The sequence below is a fragment of the Helicoverpa armigera genome, chromosome 18 (genome assembly GCF_030705265.1).
Source record: "Helicoverpa armigera isolate CAAS_96S chromosome 18, ASM3070526v1, whole genome shotgun sequence".
In the NCBI taxonomy this organism is placed as follows: Eukaryota; Metazoa; Arthropoda; class Insecta; order Lepidoptera; family Noctuidae; genus Helicoverpa; species Helicoverpa armigera.
In genome coordinates, this window is record NC_087137.1 from 10,807,528 (window position 1) to 10,828,281 (window position 20,754).

Consider the following 20,754-nt stretch of genomic DNA (forward strand, 5'->3'; position numbering starts at 1 on the left):
CATTAGTATTCAGAAATCTGTTTATTTGGAGCAGGTCTATTACTAAAGTAAAAAGTCCTTATTTAAAAACATTTTATTGGAATAATTTTAAGAGTACTGTCTAAAGTTTTAGTCGGTCGATGGTTTGTTTATGCATATTATAAAGACCAGGCCGGTATCAGACCGCCTAAAAACTTTGATAGAAAAAGATTTTCTTAAAAAAAAATACCAGCCTATTAAATTACTGTTCTTAAAAAATATTACCAACTATTGCCTCACTGTTTACTGTGTGCTGATACTCTTAATATGAATATTATTAAAAAGACTACCTCGAATAAATTTGAAAGGCACAAAAAAGTCCGGTCACAGTAAATTGAAGCATTGTTACACACTCATAACTGAACGGATATTACGTCTGACCGCCATGCGCCTGCGCCACTGTTCACGTATTTACTTAACATTCTCTGCGCTTTTGTTAAGGCATCGTTCAGACCAAACGTATTGTCGGCCGCTGACTGTGAGCGCGCGTTACGCAGTTTATTGCTTTTCCATATATATTGAAATTGTCGTTCACACCGAACCGACTATACGCTGTTACGTCGTCTGTTGTAGCTGACTCTCAGTGGCCGATTATTTTACTACGCGACTGACGCGGCGGACGCGGATTGGCTACGCGGACGCAGTTGCCGAATAGCGCCGCTCCGCCGCGTACGCACCGCCGCGCCTCGGTACAGCACGTCGATAGTTAGTGTCCCTTTTATATAAACTTAAACGTATTAAAGATAGTAACTCATCGAATGTTTTACTGTCATACGAAAATATTTCTTGAACTTATTTGGGTAAAGTCTATATTCGAAATATAAAGTATGAAATTGACCAAGAAAACTTCTCTTCAAATTTAAGGGATGTACCCACAATCTCTTCTTTTTATTATTTTCGTCTTCCTCTAGAGCTTCGCAAATGGCAACTATCTGAATGCGCATCATTTAATTGAAATATCAGTAAAACGTCTGATTTGAAAAAAATAAATTACGCTAGTTTTATCGTTTATAAAATACTACGAGCAACTTCAAATACTGAGCCCTTTTATTTGTAGAATAGTCAGCCGCTCAGCGTACGCATCTAGTGTGAACCTACAAGAGCCTATTCTTTTGTTCACACATGTAGCGCATCGTACGCTATAGCCTATTGTCGGCTTGGTGAGTACGCGTACTGCAGATTGAGTCGACGTTCACACTGGGGCAGACAGTGAGTATACTCACAGTCAGCGGCGGACAATACGTTTGGTGTGAACAATCCCTAAGGTAAGTATTCATTGACTAAGGAAAACTTTATACAAAAACCTCTGAACCGATTTTGAAAATTCTCTGCGAGTAACATAAGCTATATTTCATCCCAGAACGGGTAGTAGTATCCACGGGACGTGAGTAAAAAAATTATTTCATTTGTTACGCTTTTACAGGATCACGGTGAAATGGCTGAACCAATAGAGATTGATTTTCTAGGATATTTAATCCTGATCCTGGATGCAGTTATAAGTTTGTGTTTGACTTCTTTAAGTCATGTATAAAACAGCGGGAAACCACTAAAGCATACAGAAGTTGAACACTCAACATAGCAACTGCATAACTACTTTATTTACGACTGTAAAGCAATAAAATTAAAACGTTATTTACGTGTATATTTATAAAAATTCCACATCATTTTAAATGTCAAGTTTTATATTCGTAACAGAAGCATGGTAGCGAGTTATTATCAAACTTTCTTGACCTCTTAAATCCTGTTTTAGATAACATAAAAGTCACAGAGCCAAAAATACAAAATACTAATGAACTCAGAACTTTTGGGAGGTCGGTTAAAACGCACGAATTCCTTATTGCATCAGTTAGTAAATTAAAATTCGTGATGCGTACATTCAAGTAACATTACCCGTGCACAGCCCAATGTGCATTCTAACCTTGCTCAATACTACATACATTACATAGTTTAAGTTATTAAGAAATAATAAATTGCTTCACAGTTAAAAAAACAATCAGAGTTGAAAATTATAATGTTTGTTTTCAATTACATTGCATGCTACATTTTAATGAAACAGTGATACAAGAGTTATTAGAGTTCACAACAAAATATACAGAGAAAAAAAAAACATATTTTTCGTCTTTACAGCCAGTAGCAGTTTTTTATACGCGCCATTATATTGAAACTGTTTGGTTTAGGTTTTTTCGAGTATCTAAATTGTAGTTCGGTAATGATATCGTGTGGTAATAATGTTTTTTAAGCAAATAAGTGTAATATGGTATGAATGAGCTGATAGGCGAGGTCGGGAGGCAAGCAAGGTCAGCTGGTTTTTGTTAATAATGCTACATGCGAAGCTACTGTTACTTAAATATACTAATTTGAAGGAGGTCAGTAAGGTCAAATAATTTACGAGGTACATTCCTGATCTAGGTAGTTTATGGCTTAGTTCTGATTAAGTTATGTAAATTTTTTGTCGCTTTTTAGAAGCTATGTTTTTGATCTTAGCTAATTAGCTTACTTAGTTGTGCACTCATTTCAATAGCTATTTTTGAAATAATAACAATTTAAAAACCCAACGAGATTTAAATCATTAATACACATAGATCAATGATTAAAACCGAGTTTTTCTAAACACCTTAATAAAGGAGCCTTTATTTTGATGCAGACAAATCTAGCGCTACTTCCATCTTAGTTTAACATTATAAAAATTCAATAAGCCACTTGAACATTAGGAAAACCATCAAGGCTCTAAATTCCAGCTCAGCCATCAATATCCTAGTACCTACTCCTCGTATAATCACATAGACCAGCCAGGCTTCATAAAGTCGATCGCCATTGTGTGATGGCGGATAGCACGGGGGTCATGGGTTAATTGCGCGGCTATCTCGCATCTCGGGCTATGGGAACAAGGGGTTATGAGCAATTGTTCTGGACTGGATAATGTGTGACTTTATGGCTAAATAATGTGGGGGAAATGGTGTTTTGTGTGGTGTTTATGAGTGTTTTGTGCTTCAAGGTATTTGGGTAATTTATTGGTTTTTATAAGTCTGTGTCATCAAGCTACATAAATATCAGAAAAAGAGTTATGACTAAATAAAACCTCGCATAAGTGTCGAATTTTTGAAAGATTGGTCGAGACTAATTATGCAAAAGTTGGCTTTATTTTAATACTAGGTACTTAATTTTTTTACTTCTTTCTTAAATCAAAGTTGAAGGTATCATTTATTACATTACATTTTCATGAGTTTAACAAACCTTAAAAAACCAAGAATAAACATGTACGAGATCTAAAGGCTACAAAAACAAAACGCTCATAGAATAAACACAGCCACTCAGTAATTTATAAGCACGTGCGAAACGTTATCTTACAAACATTCGCATAAAACTTATCTCGACACGCCTTTCTTTTTAGTACTCCGAGCACAGCCTGCAGGATAGCATTACTGCCATAAAACCCCCATACCACTAAATAATATAAACCATAACTATCAATTGTACCCGACCACGCATTGCTTACATACATGCATACAAAAAAGTGAAAGTCTAAAAGCACACTGAAAACTTTTAGTCGCCCGCCCGATAGTTTGTTCGGACTCTTAAATCTGTGTGAAGATGAATGGTAGTACGCACATTACAGAGATAAGGTATTTGGCCGGTATCAGAGCGACTGAAAACTTTGATAGGAATGACGATTTTCCTTAAAAAGTTATAACAATTTAGCTGGCTCGGGACAACTGTCGGGCGACTGTTGGCCCGGTGCAGGTGGTTGGATTTTTTTCTTTTAAGAAAATCGTGAATTTAATCAAAGTTTTCAGTCGGTCTGATACCGGCTTAGTACCTGATCTTTGTAATAAGCGTAGTACCATTCATCTTAGTACTGTTTTATGAGCCCAAACAAACTATAGGGCGACTAAAAGTTTGTAGTCTGTATGCACTCTAAAGGGGAACAGACCGACTTCAAAAGCCTTTGTTTTAGTTGGAATTAATTGGCGGAGCTGATCGCAGCGGGTTCCGGATGATTGGAGAAACAAATGAATGTACTATAATGGTGAAGTTTTGTAAGGTCTGGTGAATAGTGGGCGGGTTGATTGAAGGGGAATAAAGCTTGGAGCTATTGTTGATGAAGGAAGTATAAGTGCAGATGGTGGAGAGTAGAATGCCTGTTATTTTAGAAAGGGTAAATAATGCCCTATTTTTAATTATGGGGCGGTAATGTTTAAAATTCGAGCTCCAAAGAATTATAGTCGTCAAGCAAGCATTGTAAGCTTATTGTCGGATGGACAGACGAGACTGAAAACTTACACAAGGTAAATGAAGCAAAACTTTAGCAGAGATGAGAGTCGAACCCCGGTCCTCGAATATCGAGAAGGACCTAACGAGATTCATCCATGTATTATTTACCAATAAAAGTAAATATACACATCTCCGAAAAAACGTGTCAGTCTTAATTTACGACCTAGCAGGTCAGTGATCTCTCAGAGTCAGCATCAAAGAATTTAGTTGTTTATCATCTATCCAGCGCTCTCGATTTCTCATAATAACACAAAGCCACGTTTACATATATAATGAATGCAAATATAAGCTAGTGGAGCTCTCTCCAAAACAAACAGGGCATGGCTTTAACGAACCTGATACACAATGGGGCTTTCAATTTATTGAGCTAATAACAAATTTTGTTATACGAATTTAGACCTTATGCAATTTACCAAATGTGCATTTTTGATTGAGCTTTTGTTTGTTTAGTTTTAGAATCTTAGAACTGAGTTTGAAGAGTAAATAATGGTATTATCGATAGATGGATAGACTTTGGACTGTCTTAATTCTGAAGTAACTGATTAAAACATAAAGGACTATTTAATTGACATATTTAATAACTGGTCTACCCAATTATCATGAATCTAATATAATTCCGATAAAAATTTACATAAATACAAGTCTTAAATTCCATAATTTATTATTCTGCCTACTTAACCAAATCAAGAAACTATTTACATAAAAATCCTTGCTCTAGAAGTTAGTTTTAAGGTTTCTACTGTGTTTATTTTGCCACCGACTTCTAAACCACTAAAAAATCTTTATATAACCTACAAAGGTCACCTTTTCTAACAAGTGTCAAGAAAGTCACGGGTATTATCTGCATCTGTATGTAAATCCGTGAGTGTACCGTGCGCGCGCGCAGCCTTACTAACCGTCTGAGTGAACAATGGCGGGTCTATTGTGGAGGCATATCGCGACCATCGCTCAATTGAGTTACATGCTCGGAACTAATGTTTGTTTGTTAATAGATTTATCTTTTAATTTGGAGGAATTGCTTTTGTGTTTTGTATTGTTGTAGTTTGCACACTGGTTAGTTTGTTACATCCCCGAAGCTAAAACACGGGTGTTATAAGCTTGACCGCTATGTGAGTCTGTCTGTTGCAACGTAGCTTTTAAAGGGATGGACCAATTTGGATGCGGTTTTTTTAAATTATAGTCTTGTTTGCGAGCGTTATTACTGTTACCTCATCCCCCTTTAGGGAGGAGAGCATCGGTTTAAATCATTAACACAAAATAGCCTTCAAAATGTGTGTTTATCCCTTCGTCCAACCAATTAATTTACTTTAAATCGTTTTAAAAATTAATTTACAAAGGTCTCATCTTTTCAGCTTAAATACAGCTTACTATTTATCAGTTTCTCAAGTCCCACCAACTTCCGCATCCTATATCCTTAAGCAACCCAAGCCTGCGTACACAATGCAACGTCCTCTGCATCGTGCCAGCATCGTCAGGATGCAGGTGCACTCCCAGCTGCCGAGTGACCTTTGCCTCCCCCCCCCAATACTTATAAACAAAAACTTCTACTCACGTACTTACTTACGTAACGTATACACATTCTTTTAAGTAGGAGAAAAAGTAATAGGTGAGTAGTATGTATTTATGTAACTAGTAACTATCTCCACGGTTGGATAGATAGATATTTTCCGCGGTTTCGATTGTATTCTCAGGAAACTACTTCATGTTATCTATATACTATTTATACTAATATAATAAAGAGGAAACATTTTATGTTTGTTTGCATCCTAAGAGACATCAAACTACTGAACTGATTTGAAAAATTACCTATTTCACTTTTGGATAGCCAAGGTTGTTGCCGAGTAAGACAAGCTATATTCTACTATCTACTTATTAGGGAAGCTCTCCCGGGACGTGGTTGAAACCGCGGGGAAACAGAGATAGAAATAATTGAATAACGTTTTTACTTTAGCTTTCATCAATTCCATCAAGTTATAATCGAAATCGCTACAATTATTTTATTACATAAATTAATTAAGTTGGAATGAATGGCGGTATGTAATGCGTCTGAGAGAAAGTGTTTCCAAAAGCTATTACTTTTAATGTGCCACACTTTGACAAGATAAAACATTAAAATGCTAAAATGAAGTCGTAAATAGAATTCTTGACGAAGAAATGACTTCGTTTTTTAATTTTAAAATAACGAACCGGTCCAAAAACTGCAGAAATAAGATATACACGTGTCTTGAGATAAAATCTGTCAAACTTTGAACTGTCAGATTTAATTAAATAAGATGCAATAGATCAATTAAATATACATTTAATGGCTCCGTTAATGTTTGGTGATTCATTTGTTTTGACGTTTCTTAATAGTGGTCAAAGGTTTGAATAAGGTAAATGGCTAAAATCCGCAAATAAATCCATCCATAAGTTGTCTTGATTGAGTGTCTAAACAGACGTAGGAATCTACTTTTCTTTGATAGAGTAGTTAATGCAGAATATGAATATTTTTTGAACAATGTAAAGTTAGACAGTGAAATTACGAGTGGGTTTTCTCACAGCGAACTTCCAAACTCCAGAATTCTCGGTGAAACTTATTTGCTTAACCCAGGAATCAAATCTATGACTCTATGCACGGTAGTCTCCCTTAGACCAAGAGAGCATCTGTGTATTGTTTATACATACTTTCTCGTAAGAAAGTGTTAGAAGTACGTTGGAAAATGCTAATGCAGAACCTATTGTGTAATACTGTCGTCACCTATATACCCACAGTTATTTACATACATACATACATAGATAGATAGATAGATAGATAGATATATTCTTTATTATGCACACCAATTAAAAAAAAACAACAAGAATAAACAAAAATTGTGAAGTTGGTGACACAATGGGCGGTCTTATCGCTAAAAGCGATCTCTTACAGACAACCTTTGGATGGATTGTGACAAAAAGGAAATAACCATATTGCAGGTAGTTTTGGTGCACTATGTATATAAAATAATAATACCTAAAACAATAACAAATAAAATATAATATATATATATATATATATATATGTATATATAATAGATAGATATAACAGAAATATGTATATATATGATATATATTTAAAGTTGCCAATTAGACTTGACAATAGTCTGCAACAGTAGGGTATTATACCCAGTTACAAATTGGAAAGGTAGTGATTCCTTATCAGGTTCTATATAAATAATGCTATGTTTGTGATATGTTATGTAAATGGAAGGCGTTCGTCGTGGGCGGTCGCTGTGCTCGGCGCCGCGCGATTGGCTGTCGATAGCGGATTAGTAATGAACTTAACTTGCTTAACTTTACTCTGATAAACACAAGGAAGTTACGTAAAGGTTACTGTTGATTTTTGAGAGTAGGGGAAAATATGTGTGTGATAGTTTCTATTGCCCAAAGCTTATGAGTTATGCCCGATTCGTCATTTTAGTGATTTGGCATCCATAAAAAACGTGTCCCAGTTGGTCATTCAATAAAATATTTTATTTTGCTTAGTCCCAATTGGTCATCCGTACTTTATTTTGTAAAAAGTACTGTCAACAAGATAAGCTTTACAATATTGTAATATGTTTTTTTTTATTTATTTTGGTTATGTTTTTTCCGAATATGGCAAGACGCTATTAATAAAAAACGCGATTTCAACGGCGTCACACACCGCACGGCCAAAACCAAAATACCAGGATCGCATAAATCAGATGAGTAATATACCAATCAACGAGTGTCCATGGAACTGCCCACCGTGTACTAGGACCGCATACCTTAAAGGAGTATAGCAGTCAAGAGTGTCAGGATTTTACGTTTTTTCCTAATTGTAGATAGACATACCAATCTACACCATCATTCATCATTTTTATGTATACAATCTCTTTGCTAGTTATGGGCCCCTGGTACTTTTGTTACCGACACAAAAAGTATCGAGTCACATTTTCGGTTTTATAAAATGCCCAAGTTGTCTTCACCTGTGTTTTAATGTAAATTTTATTATATTTATATGAGAGCTATACCTTTACCTACATCGAAGTTTTTCATTTAAAATTTCTTCTAACACTTTTATTTCTGACGGTACTCTGATACGTGAAATTTTATGCGGGTGACGAATCGGAACTCAAAATTTAAATATTAAATTATTTATTTTGCTCGAATGACCAATTGGGACTTGGTGTATGGAAAAAATAGTTGGTGACCAATCGGTACTAATGACAAATTGGGAATAACTCAGCTTATGATGACATAGGCTAGACATGCATTACGATTTAACAGCTTTTTGGGGTCCAAATCCAGATATTACATGATATGTATACATTATACTTTTCCAGATATCAACTTGGTGCTCAAGATTTAAAGGAGTGGAAAAATGGGTCTGTTGAGGTATAACAGATATCATCATCATCAAACGTGGTGCTAAACTCTACATAGAAAATGTACGTTCCTGAATCAAACCTACGGAAGTTCATTAGTCATACGCACTAACCACAAACAGATTATCGCGTCTGCTATCAAAACACCAAAATACACTTTTGCTTCATTTTGCAATTTTCTTATCACCCTTTTGTCTATAGTATTAGCACATTTGTACTGAATTTATTTGCAAAAACTCTGATACTAAGGTTCGTCAAGGGAATTAACCTGCAGCTCACTCAATAAGAAGGTTGAATTTATTTGTCCATTACAATACAAAACACGGATCAAACAGCACATTACTTAAACACAATACAACAGCACTGAGCACAGCCTTCCTTTAAAATATCAGTTTCATGAATGCGCAATAACCTAACATTACATCCGCAGATAGATCGCATCGGAAACATCGCAGCATTTGTTAAAACAAACAAAACTACAAAAACTAAACACTATCTTCTACTATAACCACTCCATATTGATTTTACAACCTTAATACTATACAAACAAAGTCTAAATTACAACAATTTACAATTTTAATATCAATTTTGCAAAACTTGACTTGCATACAAAATCTTTATCTAGTTTATGCGATTTTAAGTTTTATTTCATTGGGTATAGAGTTCATTTTGTCCTGTGTTGTAAAATAAGGCTGTATTCGTATCGTTATCGCATTTATTGGCGACATTGACGTTTTCATGGCTTCATGAAACGCCGGAGGTATGCTAATATCCACTTTTAAGTATTCTCGTGTTTTAAAATAAGATATTAAAAGGTTATTTGAGATTTGCTTAAAATATGCCAGAAATAACCCAACTGTGGGATTTTTAACATCTCAATTTAGTAGTCGTAAAACAGTTTAAAAGGGATTTTAATCGTTTGAAATGTTATAGCTTTGATAAGAGTAGAGTATATATTTTATTGAAAAGCCTGTCTTATAAGATTCTACTTATATTGAAAACATGCCACAAACATATACCTTTTTAAATAATATAAGTTAACCCAAATAAGATTGGTAACTAGAACAATAACTGTTAAGATTATCAAGATAAGAAGACTTTCTATAAGGAAATATCTTAAGAAATTATTGAGAACTTTAAGTGCGAGCGCGTTGATGTCTTTTCTTAGATAACATCTCAAAATACGCGAGACTTTTTTACGTATTTCAAATACCGTATTTTTTAAAAGGCCGTATCATCAAGGTCCGTATTTCATTGATGTTTACGCCTTAACGATCTATTGTCGTTAACGATTTTATCGCGGTTATGATTAATGATCGTTATTATTAATACAACGTTGATGTGAGAGATTTTTTCGGTTCAACAATTTCGGCTTCGTAACTCGTTCATGTACTTGTTGTAATATTTCGTATTTTTTGTTCGTTTGTTAATGTTCTAGGAATTTGGCCATGATAAATTGGACTACATATTTTATACAAGAGAACCAATTCTTATATTCTTTTCTAAGTATCTTGTGAAAAATATTGTTTTAAGGCTTATATGATATAACTATAAATAAAATAATAAAACAAAACACCATACCTCGAGCAAATCCAATAATCATCACCGTGAAGCGACACGACAGATGGTACACACAACACACCACTGCACTCTCAGTACACAAGTACACAACACATCCAACACACAAAGTACACAGTTAACACACACTTCACTATTGGCACTTGCTATGAGGAAATATTATAAAAATAAATAATATTTAGTTTGATACGACGTGACTGTCTCGCTCGGGGGTTTCCGTCGACTGTCGCGGCGAGGCGCTTCGGACGCTGCGCTTGCGCACCTCGTCTGCTATCGCTGTCTCTCTCCCTCCTGCAGGGTTTGTCATAAGTCCCTGCGACAGAAAGACAGGATTAATGTATACAACTTTGATGACGAGCGAAAGCTTTTGGTAAAAAAGTTGATTTGTAATTTTATGAAGGCTCGCAACAATCGGGTCTTGCTAGTTTCAGTTGTATGTATGTATGTGTGTGGGAGATAAACACTTGCTCTTAAAATAAACTTTAATGTTACAAGTGCTAATCGATTATATTGAAAAGCAATGACAAATGTTATGGTTCTCATTAATACGCAATTTTTCTGTATCTTTTTGTCAGCTGTTGCGAGTTTGAAAAACTTGTATTGTATTTTTAACCTTTATTATCTACGCTATTTTTGGAGGCACTATGCAACCGGTATTTCTAGACACACTTAGTAAAGCTAGTTTTGGAGTGACTCTACAGTATGTACAATATGCACAACTTCAAAGTATTGTAGATTTCCAGTTATTATTGGCGTGATATTACAGCTCCAAGAACAAAAAACTATAAAAACACTCTAATCACCTCTTCTCTCAATAAATTAATAGCCCATATTAAAGCTAACAGCGGCCATCAGCGGTTGCCATGACAACGGCAAACAAACCACAAACTGCCTATGATAATGGCTGGCTGTCAAGCTGTCAATCTGTCAGACTGTCACAGTTAAATCACTCAGTGAGCAGCCGTGACGGTGACATCGAGATGGACCACAGTTTTTTGACTCCATCTTTAAATACATTCTTGGGAAATTGTTGTGGACGTAATTTGCGTAATTTTTTGATAGTTTATGGTGGAATTAATGGGAAAAATCTTTTTATCGGAAGATAATTTGTAGTTTTATGTCTCAGTAATCTTCGCAAAGGTCCGGTCGCAAGCATTTAAGATAATAATTAAAGAAACAAAATGCTTTTGTCAATTCAGTGGTGATTATCGGTACCTTTTACTACATAATAATATCATGTTATATTCAGTTATGGCACTAGGATTACAATCAACTCAAGCTGGGTCGTATTTCTCGTCATCAACTAGAAAACCTCTTTATAAATAGGCAGGCACTCAACAAGGCAGATTTCCTTCATTTTAATATTAGCCGATCAAAGTTACTTGCGTAAACTGCAACCAGAACAGTTTTATACCTATACGTATTGTTTAACAAAATATGTAGATATTCTCAACTGCTACACTGCGCCTCATATCAATATCAGAACGCTATATCGATATTTTATAGCCGAGCATCGACTACGTATCGAATATCGATTTCGTACACGCTGGGAATTGCAATAAGGTATCTTACTCGTAAACTTATACCTTTACCTTATATGTATAAGAAGTAATTGTACGGTCAGCGTCAAAATTATATAAAATTTCATAAGTACCTAACAACGTAAAGGTCATAATTTCTTATCAAAACCAATGCCACGACTTACTTCATCCTAAACTTAAAAAAAAGTAGATGAATAGTAGATGAATATCCAGTATAGTTATGACGATACGAGTTTTAGATTTTAGCTGCTTTTGAAGCCGACTGTACAATCTCTTGCAGTGTAAAATAGCACCTACTTAAATTTATAATAAGTGGAGTAAAATTTGTGGAAAAAACCATGGTAAAGTAAAATAATCCTGCTTTGTGATTATGGCATCAATCATCATCAACTGCCTAATCTGTTTCTAACTATGTATAAAGGATAACGACCAAGAAAGGGTACGAAATGTGTTATATTTTTCATGCCTTTTTCCTTTTTAATGGTCATTCTAATCCGCCCATTTTAATACAGACCTCTTTCGTTTTCGTGTTTAATACAGACCTCTCTTTTAACAATCATTTGAGTCTATTTGTGTTAATCATTCATTCCAGAAACATGTATATTTGTCATAAATATTACCATATCATAAACCTATATCTCATATTCACGCTTTCCAAAAAAGCTTTCCCGCTATCCTTTTTCTCAGCTTACAAAAAAAAAACATCAACAACAATTTAAGCTTTTCAGGAAATAAAGCCTTTATCAAATCAAGTAGCAGGCTTCCCTTATCTATAGTTCCTGGCCTGCGATACTCAGGTGCGCGTGCGCTTCGTAAATAATATTCAGATGATTCACAAAACAACACAGAAGTGTTGATTGCATACTAATTTAATTCCTAATAAACAAGCTTAATATTCTAAGGTGTTAATATGGTAATGAGATAAAAAGGTAAGATTTATAATGTGCATATAGGATTAAAGTATTGACAGATTTTTATTGGCTGTTCAGATACAGAAGGTATCATGTGTCACTATACTGGTCGTAAAATAAAATAAAGACAAATGAAATGAAACAATGACAATGAAAAATAAACTGAACGTTTTCTGCTCTATATTTTTACACTTTGATAACTTTACTTAAAGTTAAACAATAAGTTTACCCATAATTGTAATAAAATGGCACGTAGGAACTTATACACCATCACCCTTCAATATAACCTAACCTTAAACTACCAAGCCGTTCTAAAAGCACCGTTTATTTTTTTACAAACTCAACCGAACACGGTATACGAGAACTATTCCGAGACAAAAAGCCGAGCTATTTCGCAACGCTTTACATTTTATCGGAGCCCGAGTTCCGACCACATCGACCGACCCGTTCACCGACACAAACCATAAGCATTATGGGAAACTCCTACATTATAAAATAAAACCGCAGGCCTAGCAAGCTACGTCACTTTATTAAAAGTTCTCTGTATGCGCAGGAGTCGGTGCGCTTTCAACCGCCAGGAAATCTGGCGTTATTGTTTGAAGTTTGAAACAATGGTCTCTTAGTTTTAATAGTTCTTGGTATTAGTGGGTTTAAGTGAAAAGGCAGTTATTTAAATAGCCTTATAAGGCTGGGGTTGTGCCGTTTCTATATTTTCCGTGGTTCTGTGTCAGGTGTCAGATGATATCGTTTTAAGTGTTGTTGTTCGCAAACAATGGCTTAGCGAGCCTACTTTAAACTTTAAATTACCATTCTAATTTTGTATAAACTGTTGTTGCTCTTTTGTCAGTGATCTCTTTCGAAACGCCAAGCTAGTTGCAAGGTTCCAAAGAGTGGAGCAGAAACAGCAAGAAGCTCCTTAACACCATTTACTTAAAAAAAGCGACTGTAAAATATAATGTATGATATGAAGGCACTAAGTAGCATTAACAACCAATTAATCCTACTAGTTCTTCATACAACAGAAATGTCTTCACAAGTCAGTAATTCCATTTCGTGGGTGTCAGTAATGCCATGCATGTGTTGTGTGTCGGCTAACGAACCCGCGGGAGTCGCGGCGTGTCGCACCTTCCTGGAACACACAGCGTCTCATTGCGACTGCTCTAAAGGTGCTGTGACACTTATCAAGTAACTTAGTCCATAAGTCCATTGTAAAGAATGGCTTTATATCTTTAACAAGCATACTGAATAAGCCGGGGTTTGATTAAATGTAATGTAGGAGGATCAAAATCAAAACTAGTGGCCAATTGACAACTTTGATTAAGTGCTCAAAAACCTTTCACAAAAAAGAACTTAAAACCTTCTCCTAAATCTGACTGCTGAAAACCTCATTAAAATCGGATAATCGGAAGTCGGTTAAAAATGATTCTGATTTTGATCTTGAACATCTTGCACTTGATATTCAGGATAAGTGTGATACTACCCTAACTCGGCGGTGAAGCGTTCCTGAGCCATTTACGGGAATCTATAGTTTATACACTATTAGTGTTCCTCTTGATGGTAAGGTTTATAAAGTGACGGAGGTTTGAGACCTGTGTGTTCCCAAAAAGGCTGTGTTATCTCAAATCTTTAAGAGTTCCTTTAAAACCACAAAGATTAAAATATCATTACTATTAATTTTGTATGTTTGTTTGTACATTGTTAAAGTTTATGATTTAACTTTAAACAATTATAGGAACTTGAAAGTTGTGAAGAATACAGAATTGCAAACATGATTGTTACGACATTACTGTACTTTAACAGACGCATTTAATGAGAGACAACAGTTAGTTTTAATAGGAGTCATTCACTTCTCAATTTTATCTTATATCGTTTGTATTTAACGGATTAAAACTAACCAGTTAATGAAGAAGTTGTTTTATACAATGTGTCCCGGGGATAAGTGACCGCCCGAAATTTTTTGAATATTTGTACAAAATTAAGGATAATTTCATTTATATTTTTGAAAAAAATCATTAAAAAAAATTTATTGTCAGGCCTGTTAATAACAGGCTTTGCTCTTTTTTTTTCAAATTTCAACTGACTGTATTTTTGCATTCGTTTGAAATAGCAGCAAACATTGTTGTGAGCTATTGTAGGAAATATCATGTAGTTTATTAATAAATTAAAAGAAAGTGATATTATCGGGGCATTTATTGGACTTATTTTGAAAAAACTGAAAAAAAGGCGTTATTTTCTTTGAATTTTTATTTTCTTTTTTTTTCTAATAAATGTTTTATTACATTTTTGTTATGTTTGATAATTTTAATTGATAAACTATGATGTCGGCTAGTCAATAAAGAAAAAGAATTTAAAAGATGTAAAACTTAGGAAATATCTTAAAAAAACTGCAGCACGTCACAGTATTTACTAAAAATCATTAAAAAAAAACCAAAGGCGGTAAGTCCCAAATATAAAGGAAATTATCCTTAATTTTGTACAAATATTAAAAAAATTTCGGGCGGTCACTTATCCCCGGGACACATTGTATAAATGTTAATATATTTAAGTAGATGTAGATAACATTTCATCATCTACCTAGCTTTTACCTAACTATGTTGGTGTCGGCTTCTACGCTAACAAGAAGCAGATGAGTTTCAGTGATTTACATGAAGCGGTTGCCATTAAGATCTCCCAACCCGGGCATCCAATCCTCCTTTTAAAGACTGGTTATGATACTTTCTGGCCATCAATATCCATAGTGGAATACAAATGATAGCATCATTCATGGAGTTTCTTGAAGGCTCTTCCCCAAGACACCGACTTTCTGGAACAGTGCAACTACTGTGATGTTTCATAAGAGCTTTAAAAGCTATACTTGAAATAAATACATTTGATTTTGACGTGCAAATAACACCCTATAATTTAACGTGCCTTTCAAAGACACGAGACACAAGTGTATTCTCATCAATTAATTTTTTTCGCTATCAGCATTTTCCCTACTATCAGATACCACTACAAAGCACAGGATACAAGCTGTTGAGCGATAGTGCATCGCTTCCATTGTCACGTGTCTCCGCGATCAACGAGGATGGGGGCGTGACTATGTTGCCGGATCTATAGCGTGATAAAAATATTAAGTGTCGGCACTTTTGTAGGTGATTTTGAATTGTTAATTTTGTTAGACGCACGAATTGTCCACGTTAGAGGAGAGTTTATTTGAGGCAGGATCGGTGTACGTTATTGGCATAAATGAGCAGGCAATCTAAGGTCTATAAAATGTATTTATGATATGAAAATTATTTTTTTTTTCTGAAAATTGGGTAACATCTACGTAATTTACTTTTTAACACGACAACAATTTATTTGAAATAGGTTAGGTAGGTTTAACTTGCTGGACCGGAGTTTACAAGAAATTAACTAGAGAAACAAGTAAACAAGTAGCATAGAATCCCAACGTGCATAATTAGTATTAATTAACCCACGGGTCAGCATTTACGTCCCAATCATAAACCCAACTGCTAGTACAAACAGAACTAAAACTAAAATTGATTACTTAATTAACAAATCAGCTTCGAATTATTAAAATTCCCCGCTGCAGCTAAATCAATAACTACGTACCATGGAGAATAAAATGGCTAGTGGAGGTTTCATAATGGAAAATCGCCTAAGAAAGAAGGGTGCCAAAATTCGGGTGAGCGAGGGACGAGAACCGTTACTGTTTTCGAAATTATACGGCCTGTTTTGGACCTAATACTTTTGGGTGATAACAAAAAAAAATACAGATGTGTCAACCTGAATGCCTCGATATTTGTTGTTTTGGTCATGCCCACCGTACGAATTTGACTTAGAAGAATGCGCCTGACCTACCTACATTATGGCATCTCCGCTCATCTTTCCTTACTCCGTGCTGCGTACATTTTACAAATAACTTTGTAAGCTAATATGTGAGAACGTGAGGCGGGATGCGACTTCCCGCTGAGTCAAGATTGGAGCTCATAATCATAAGTATACTAATTACGTAATTAATATGAGTGTTCAATTAATTCAGACATTATCCACGTTAGGTTCATTAGATCGGTAGCTTTGAATCTAGGATTAGGAAGCGGGTATGCAGATGAGAGACGGATACTGATTGCTAATCTATGCAGACTTGCTGATAGCCCGCATAAACTGTGTACTTTAGCAGCTAGTATTTTCACTTAATTTATCTTAGGCAACACCAAAAATTTTGATATGTAGGTATGTCAAAATATTGTATTCTAAAATATATAAAATAATCTAAAATACTTTAATTGGGTTATGAAGTTGTATTAACTTTGACATAAGTAGAACGTAAATAAGGAAAAACCAATCAAATAAAGCTATATAAAATATAAATGAAAATAACCCATTAAATTGATGACAGATAAGCCAATATTAATCAAAATCGAGCGCTAAAATCTATAATATACATAAATTACATTGGCAAAGACAAGAAAATTGTCAATTTAATATATGACATTAAAACTTAACGTCCCATTGTTATTCGCTGCGCCCACGCATTTGCAAAATGTTATGTGGAATTAGAGAAAGGGATATAATTTATAGTTATGTGGAACTGACTCGTTGGTATAATAGGTAAGAGTTGACAAACTGACGTGGGCGGCTTTTGAAGTTAAACATGAAGAATTGTTTGAAGACTTCTTAATTATGTTGTGTCTATAAGGTTAATTATGTTGTTAATCATTAATGTTATGTACCTTATAGAGATAGTCGTTAAATATCGGTTGATGTTAAGATTGTTAAGACTGTTATTAAAAGGATTTCATCGCGGAATCCAATTACAGAGAGAAGTTGGTTACCTATTTGCAAAAGTTATTTTATTCTTTGACATATGATCGAAATGACCAACCACATCTCAACATGTAGGTATGTGGAAACCGCACTATTAATTACAATTTCATGCTGTTTGAAAATATAATTCATTTTAATTGCTTTTCATTTTATATATTAATCTGTTTTGTGTATCGCCGTTATATTTTATTAATGTGTACTAATCGGATTATAAGCCATTCTCTCATGCTAAAACTTTGTGCAAAATTAATCTCTTCCACTCTAATCTAATTATGCACAAATGTTTTATGAGTAAAAATATTTTATGTTAAATGTTTTTTTTTAAAACTCATAACAAAATGCAGTTTTAAAACAAAATATGACCACCAGTCGAAAGTATCGACTCAAGCAGCATAGACTCGAGTGTGCTTTGTTCAACATTTCTTCCGAAAGTAGCCAATATCGCTTTATTATTTCCCAATGACTTCTTCTTCTTAGCGTTTATCCCGTCTTGTGACGGTATTTCCCAATGACTAACTTTACAAAACAAAAACTAACATTTACAACAATTTATTAACCCAATTTTAATTAAAACCAAAACAAACAACTACAATCACTAAAAAGATGCAGCACAGCAACTACTTACGCCTACGTCTAATTCAGTTAGCAATTTATTGTGCTAAGCAAACAAACAAACAAACAGACGAGTTCGCAGATCTTAGATATAACATCTGTTATTAGCAGAACAATTATAACGAAGCTTCGCATACATTACACTGTAGTGCATGCTAATTGTGGGGGAACAGATTAAGGGGTAGCTTGGCACGCCTTCTAGTGTATGGAAGAGTTAACAAAGAAGGGGGAGTGAATGCAATGGGAAAAGTTTTTGTTTTAAATGTAAAATAGATCGCTATGTGTACGTATATGTTCCGAAGCAAAGCTATACCATACATATAATACCATATAAGAACAAAAGCCGTGTATTTAATCGAGTCCGCGCCTTTTCAATATCCTCGTAATGTTTTATTGGTCGTATTTTACAACAATCATGGGGTCATGGTGTCAATGAGGTAGTGATATTCTTTGTCTAGCTAAATAGGTGGGCCACAACTAATAACAGTCTGTCACCGAAGTTATCTCTTATTTTATTACCATCAAGCGAAATTAGAACTTGAATTTCAAAAAACAAACTCCAAATCAGGTTTCGAAATATCTAAAAATGATTTAATATCAGTTATTAAACTAATTGAAAAACCATTAATTGAAGTATAAGGTTACAAATTATAATTCTAGCTGTTGTAACTGAACCAATATTGTTAAGACGTTGTGCAAGGTAAAGGTAAAGGTTGTGTACAGAACGTTGTGTAAAGTTACGTTGTTTCTTTTATTACGAGTTATTTTGGACAGCTGTCAACACAATTCCTTAAGACCTTAATCCCTGCCCAAACACACCACAGAGTTAAGCTTGTAATTATTGTGGCAGCTACTTCTGAAGGGGCATCACAAGCCGACGACTGTAACCCGAGAGCCGGAGGAGGTGACGTGTGACCACCCGGCTGGTAGATTAGTAACCTGATAGCCAAATAAACGGATTTTTAGTGGTTATGGTTACCTAATGTTTTTTAGTATTATGTGGTTTTAGAGAGACTGGTAAGATACGTGAGAGTTGTGTGTCAATGCTAATTTTGTTATCAAAGACTACTAAGATAAATTAGTAGACCATCTATACCTACAATATCAGTGAAAATAATAGAGAAGTATCAGTGAAAAACTATGTAACTGAACTTAGACTGACTGCACCACAGACCCGGACTTTTTCAGTCCTGCTTTTACAAGATTGTCGCATTAATCCTAAGTAGGTATTTATAAGTTTAAGTGAAGTTAAGATTTTCCATTTCAAAGTTACAATGGAACCATATATTGCAGTAACAACTCGCACTTGACCGGTTTCCCTCGCTCATACGCCGGTTGTTACAAGTGACATAACTTTCCAAACGAAAGTGTTTTATGGTTTCAGTCTGACATGTCTATTTATGGCACGGCGTTGTCTATGATCTTATCTTAATGGTATGCTTTTGTTCATTAATTTCTTATAATTGGCCGTTTATAAGCGTTTGATCTTTGGGGTTAAAGCGGAGTTTTATTTCACTGCGCGTTGACATTTAGTGTGGCTGTCAGGTGGTATTAAGTGTCATGTACCTACATATATGGTGATGATATACATACATTATTAAATTACTAGCTGTTGACAGTGGCTTCACTAATACGAGTGCCTACTTGCTTATTTCTAAAAGCGTTTTCAAATTAGCAGATTTTCCGTTCAGTTTTTCAGAGCGGATCGTAAAAGCTCTGTAACAGCGAATCGATATAACTTGTTCTGATTAGATGATGTGTGTTATATGAATTCAAAATGTCAATTTCGTAGAGTTGCTAAAAATAGTGCAAAAGTTCAAATTGCTATTCTTATTTAATTCAAAATCTTTCATCGATATGTAAAACATATAAATAATTTATCACAATCTAACGCCCACAGCCTGTCTATAAAAATATACAAATTCCGAACAAAGTATCATTTAAGAATAAAATATGAATGAATTTAAAAAACAATAAAGTAGTGATGAATTGAGAATTGTAATGTGATATACCAAAACAGTTTTATTTGATTTTGAAATCACATTAAAATGTCGAAGCTTGCTTTTGCGTAGGTTTCGAAAACGTACGAAAAATACCTTACCGTACTTAACAGTAACTTTCTAATGTTTATGGTAGAGATCGATCTTTAGAGCGTAGTGAGTACATATTTTACTTACCTACAGGGTCTTTAACTCTTCTGTTTAGCTTTTAAATTCTTTTATATTAATATAAACTGAAATTGAGATTTACAACTAAACATTTTTGCCACCACCACAGAAACCACAGAAAAATAAGAAATAATTCGACACCCCTTATAACCTTTAGGTATGAATTATGAAAATTCACCCCTTACAGTGTCAACACAAAACATTACTATCACAAGTTTAGCATACTTAAGTGCGCTAATCTGAGCTAAGACATATCGAGCGCGAGTCTTCTCACCTGCGCAGACGCAGATGCGCGTTATTGATGACCGACGCACTTAATAGCTCTTAGGATTAATTGCGACACGCCATCATGAGATCTGGATTTATTTATGACACATGATTAGGCATGAATTTCATGTTGTTTCGGTAATTTCTATGTTAATGTAGTTTTTTGGAGCAATGTTTACAAGTTAAACGGTTCGTAATATATGGTTTTTGG

General features: G+C 34.6%; 1 protein-coding gene across 1 annotated transcript in view; it reads right to left on the reverse strand.

Annotated features, from left to right (window-relative positions):
• Positions 1 to 20,754, reverse strand: part of Dgo (diego) — a 104,429-nt gene that overhangs the window by 37,379 nt on the left and 46,296 nt on the right. The window contains exon 2 of the mRNA XM_049847857.2: positions 10,236 to 10,545. The gene's annotated coding sequence lies outside the window, so the exon portion shown is untranslated. The remainder of the gene's footprint in view (positions 1 to 10,235; positions 10,546 to 20,754) is intronic.